The sequence below is a fragment of the Spinacia oleracea genome, chromosome 4 (genome assembly GCF_020520425.1).
Source record: "Spinacia oleracea cultivar Varoflay chromosome 4, BTI_SOV_V1, whole genome shotgun sequence".
Taxonomy (NCBI): domain Eukaryota; kingdom Viridiplantae; phylum Streptophyta; class Magnoliopsida; order Caryophyllales; family Amaranthaceae; genus Spinacia; species Spinacia oleracea.
Genome location: NC_079490.1, coordinates 66,888,431 through 66,894,458, shown reverse-complemented (window position 1 = coordinate 66,894,458; position 6,028 = coordinate 66,888,431).

The window sequence follows — 6,028 nt, the reverse complement described above, 5'->3', positions numbered from 1 at the left end:
TAATCGGCAAGGTAACACCGACAGGCGTAGGGGGACACGAGTACGTTTTGGTCGCAATTGATTACTTCACTAAATGGGTAGAGGTAGTCTCCTATGCAAAATTAACGGCCAAACATGTCGCTCGATTCCTAGAAAAAAACATATTCTGTCGATACGGGGTTCCACATGAAATCATAAGTGACCAAGGTTCCCACTTTAGGGCCGAAGTCCAAGACCTGCTCGAAAAATATCATGTCAAACACCATAAATCCTCTCCCTACAGGCCACAAATGAACGGCGCGGTAGAGGCTGCCAACAAAAATATTAAAGTCATAATCGAAAAAATGGCCGAAAATTATAAGGATTGGCCCAACAAATTACACTTCGCACTATGGGGCTATCGAACCTCAATCCGCACCTCCATTGGAGTAACACCCTACACCTTGGTATACGGAATGGAAGCAGTTCAACCGATCGAGTTGGAAATTCCCTCCCTCCGGATCGTCCTAGAAAGCAAGCTACCCGAGGCTCATTGGGTTCAAGCTAGGTACGACGAGCTCGTCCTTTTAGACGAACGGAGGTTGAGAGATTTACATCACGTGCAAGTGTATCAAAAGCGCATCGCAAGGCAGTTCAACAAAAGAGTCAAACCTCGAAATATCAAAGAAGGCGATTTTGTATTAAAAGAAGTTCGCGCACCTACTACGGACCCTCGAGGAAAATTCCGGCCTAACTGGACAGGACCATATTTTGTAAAGACCATCCTACCTGGCGGAGCAGTCCAACTAGCTGACATAGATGGAGCGGAATTCGCTAACCTCACGAACTTAGACCGATTGAAAAAGTACCATATTTAATAAAATTCAGTCCGGAGTTAAGGCATCTAATAAAATACGTTAAGACTCATAAGCAAGCATTCTGCACATTACTCTAAGCAAACGGCATAAAACTCGATAAAGTAGAAAAAGGCGAAGGACCATGTTTTAACGCCCAGGACTGGGCGCTGTTATTTTTCACGCCCAGGCCTGGGCGCCGATATTTCCTACGCCCGTGTATGGGCGTCATTCTCTCTTGCCACCTATCCTCCCGCTTCTGCAAGTGTTCGTACTCCTTTTTCGAATCATCAAAAGAACCACGAACACTTGGGGGGGGAAGCAGACGTGTAATGAACACCCTTTCAAAAAAATTCAAAAAGCTAGAACTACGCGCGACCTGATTCTGACAAGATACGTAGGCAATCCTTATCAAGGATTCGGTCCAATAAAAATTAAAAAAATAATAAAGTCATGCAACGCATCAAGAAGAAAGGATATTGCAAAGGGCACCATACCCTAACCCATGCACGGGCAAGACCAAATAGAATGAAAAACAAAGCCACAAGAATTTTCAGGAACAAGCCCAACAAAGGAGTATGGCACGAGTCGGCAAAAAACGAAAAGTAGTGAACATGCATATGTAATACCCCAAGTAGTCGGTTAGTCTAAAAATATGTGTGCACTCTTGTATGAACTCATTATGTTTACGGAATTCTTTCTCTTTTCAAAATTCGTCGTTGGTTTAGAAAGCTAATATTACTATAATATGATAAAGCAAAGCCCACGGAAGCCTCAAAACATTCTTGCACCAAAAAAAAATCGCAAAGAATATATATACATGCGGAATACAAGAATGAATATATACAAAACAGGAGGTAACCCTAAGACTCGTCATCGGCTTCATGTCTCCAAGCCTCGCCGGTCCATCCACTCCACTCCCCGTGGTATGAGGGCCCCCAGCCAGAATCACCCCAAAAATGAGGCTGTGACTGCAACTCGGGGCTAGGCTCTCGGGCCACCGACACGGAACGTCGCCTACGCTCCGGCTCGGACCTCTCCCCGGAAGAACTCACCCCCGCGTCGGAACGGCGATGCCGTAGGGGCGAGTGTCGCGCCCTCTCTCTCTCACGACCGTGTCCCCCGCCCGAGGGACCCGCGTCGTCGGCCCCGGCTCGTCCAGCACCCGTCTACAAGAAAAGACAAAAAGAGGGTGAGTAACAGAAAGCCAAACAAAAGGTAACAGATCAAAAGAAAAAAGAGGGTACACTACCCGAGTGGAGTGGGGGTTCCTGCAAGAAAGTGCAGATCGGGCCCGAACCAACGCGGACTTCAACCGGTTGATCACCCCCACCATCGCGTTGGCCGTACGGGGCGGAACCTGAAACAGGAATGTTAGTAATAAAAGAAAAAAGAAAGATATAAGAAGAGTGCACAAATAAAAGGTGCATACCGCCTGTACTCCCTCAGGGAGCGGAGCATGGAAAACCCGATCTTCCGGGAAAGTCTCCACAATCTCGGATCCACTCTCTCCGGTATACGAGATCCGAGCATCGGGAAGCACCCATCCCCGTAACGAAGGGTCAGGACACTCCTGCACAAAACACAGTAGACATAAACACATTGGCACGAGCATGAAAACACTAAAATCAATACGAAAAGAGAGGGCAACTTACAGCGCCAGGCTACGGGAGACGAAGAGAATCCTGGATAAACTGATAATAGCTAGCTCCCTCTATCACCAACTCCGTCGCCGGCACGCCAGTCCTCGAGTGGACCCTCCACGACTCGCCTATCAAACGAGTAGACAGCATGGTCGCAGGCGGAGGCCTAGGCACCGAAAAAGCCCCGACCGTCTGCATACGTACCCGCTCTCCCAGGTACCAGACAGGGTCCCGGCGGCCGACGAACAAGACCCGCATCTGGCTCAGGGCATGACTATCCCTGACCGAAGCATAAGTACCCCTAAAAGAGAGCCATGGGGTCCAAACCACCTGTTTTTGTACAAACACGGTCAGATCTCGCACATAGAAAATAAAAAGAATGACGAAATACGAGATAGAGGATAAGATTATGCACATGCTCAGGGTTCCCGTCCCGAATGAGATCCCACACGGTATCGGGCGGTGGACGCACTGTCAGCTTCTTCTTCCAACCCCAACGACGACCGGCAGGGTACTCCAAAGGCCTCTGCCCCTTTCGGGGAGCCAGCCAAGGTAAGTGCTCAAAGGCCCACAGCTACAAATGGAAAAGACAATAAAACATCAAAAAAAGAGGCCCGGTAAAAGCGAGAAAACAAAAGAAAGTCTAGGCACATACCTCGATCAAACGCGGCACTCCCGCTAATGTAATGACGAAGTTACGTCTACTCGGGTCCGAGTCGCGCACCGCCAAACTCATCTGGCCGACGAGCGTCGCATAGCCCAAATCGCCCCAGCAATAGTCACCCAGTGTAGACACGTCCTCCACCATGCCTATCCACCTCGGGTCAAAGGTGTCAGTCGGACCCGATAGAAAAGTGGAAGTAATAAAATGGAGGTAGAACAGCCGAGCCTGTCTCGAAGACGACTCCTCTACCCCATGCTCCAAGGCCCACATCAGGTCAGCGAAAGGTATCCCACGGGGCTGGTACGAAGGCAATCTCCTGCCCATCCACGAGCCCAGGAGCTTGGTGCCCTCAGCAACAGTCGGCAGTGGGCCATCCGACCTCAGAAGAACGGGGTTCCCTGTAAAGGTCAAGCCTGTCAAAGCCGTGTAGTCCTCGGGATTGATCGTCATCTCACCCCAAGGAAAATGGAAGGTGTTGGTGGTATCCCACCACCACTTCATGAACGACCGCAGAAAGGACAGGGAGATGTTAAGCCGCAGTATCTCCCAGAAGGTCTCGACCACCGGAAACAGTGAGCTCGCCCTCACCAAAGCCTGGGCGTCCGAGCTCAGGAAACTAAAAACGGTCTCACTTGTCGCTGCGCCGTAGCCGCGAACCGTAGTCTCTCTCCGCGCGTGAAGGCGGGAAGTCACGTGGTGCTCTAGGTCGTAGTGCAAATCACGACCGTCGTAGAGCTCAGGACCCACCCATAGGGGACCCGCGCCAGTAGACTGACGCGTCATGCCACGCTCCTCGTGGCCACCAGAAGGAGGTGACGAGTCGTCAGGCATGCTGATCAATAATACAATAAGGCATTATACCTTTAACAAAACTGGCACTCACACCAATCACTAAAGGAGTGCATTCCACTCATAAAATGGAGTCATACAATTTTTGTTCCCTAAGACATGATACTAAGTTCATATCGAGCAAAAAAAAATTCCCTAAGTGAAAATTTTTTAATTAACTCCAACAAAATGAAAATTCTTCCATAATTTGTCATTCATGAATTATGAGGAACGCAAGCAATATACCAAAAACACCTACATTGTAAGAAAACACTAGAGTCGTAGGTATACTTGGGGGCTAGCATAAAAATGCCTAAATTCAACAAGAATCAACATACTTGCGAAAATTAACATGCACAAACTAATTAACATGTTATGAGGAACATTTCCAACTAACTAATTGAAGGAAAGGGGCACAAAATCAAATACCCCCAAATCAATTTCACGCATAAAAATACTTGACAAAAATACTGAAATTGACAAAAAAGCTCAAAATTACTGAAAATTACTTACATTGGGAAGATTAGGAAGTGATTTGGAGTAGAATTCGTAAAGAAAAGTGAAGAAACGAGCAAGAAATCAGTTGAAAGAGGTGAGGAGCTTGAGCGAAAATGGTGGAAATGGGAAAGGAAGGAGACGGTCCGCGAATTTAAAGACCCGTCTCCCCTTCGCATTTTCAACGCCCAGCTCTGGGCGTTAGATATTCTCGCGCCCAGAGCTGGGCGCTGAAAATGTTTCCCAGACAGCGAATATTCGCTGTCGGGCACGCGCAATCCCCTATTTTATGTAAAATATCTGTTATCTTGATATTTCTTTCCCAAGAACGGTATTTTGGAATATCGTTAAAAATATGCACAGTGTGGACCCACTTATAGGACACACCTGATCAGGAAATATTGCGACCCACCAACAGGTTGTAATCACAAAAGCCCTTCCACATAGGCAAAATAAAGAAAGTAAGAAATTCAAAATGGGCTCGCCCACCCTCAGCGGGCAGGGTCTGCGTCACTAGCCGCGCAGGTCCTCGGTTTTCCAAAAATGATGTTTTCAAAATTCATAATGAAACAGGCTCGCCATCTTCAGCCGGCAGGGTCTACATCATAAGCCGCGTAGGTCCTTATTTTCAAATAAACACAAAACAAATTTCAAAATAGATTCGTCCACTTCTATCGGACGGGGTGTCCACCCTTAGCGGACAGGTTCGCCATCTTTAGCCGGCGGGGTCTACGTCACAAGCCGCGTAAGTCCTTATTTTCAAATTTCAAAAACAAGATTCGTCCACTTTTTCGGACGGGGCGTCCACCCTTAGCGGACAGGCTCGCCATCTTTAGCCGGCGGGGTCTACGTCACAAGCTGCGTAGGTCCTTAGTCGCTGCAGCGATAACTTTTTCTGGTTTTCCCTTTTCCAAAAATTAAAAGGATTGGTTTTCCGTTTTTTCCAAAAAAGAGCGATGTGCTGGATTTTCCTTCGTTTTACGTCCCATAAAAACAAGGGGGTTTTCTCGTTTAACTAGCCCTGAAAATGAGAATCTTTAAAAACATTTTTACCTCGTAGTTGGGCTTGGCCAGGCCCAATTACACTTTATAGCTTTGATTTCGAAAACATATGTAGCTACTCCCAATGACAAAGTGAGGGAGTTTCTACACTTCTTTAGATCCTTCCAATGACAAAGTGATGAAGTTTCTATACTATCCGTTGACAAATCCCAATGACACGTGAGGGATATGTCGACACTTCAAGTGATGACCCTTAAGTCAAATGTTATCACTCGGGGGCTCGTGAGACCCTCGCCAAAACAGGTCACCATGGCTTGTGCGACGCACTCCGTCTAATACTTTGACCATCGTCTTACTCCAAGACTCAGTCAAAGTGGGGGCTAACTGTAGACACCTACTTTTGTTCCCATTCCCGAAAGGGAAGGTTCGATGATGAAAACGTAAATCTCCACTTGACAACGCATCTCCTATAAAATAACGAATCTCAATTCCCCTTTTCATTTCACCCGAAACCTGCTATTTATGGAAACCTGCTAAAAATAGTAACTGCCGTAATCGGTAATTGTTAAAAGTGGCAAGTCATA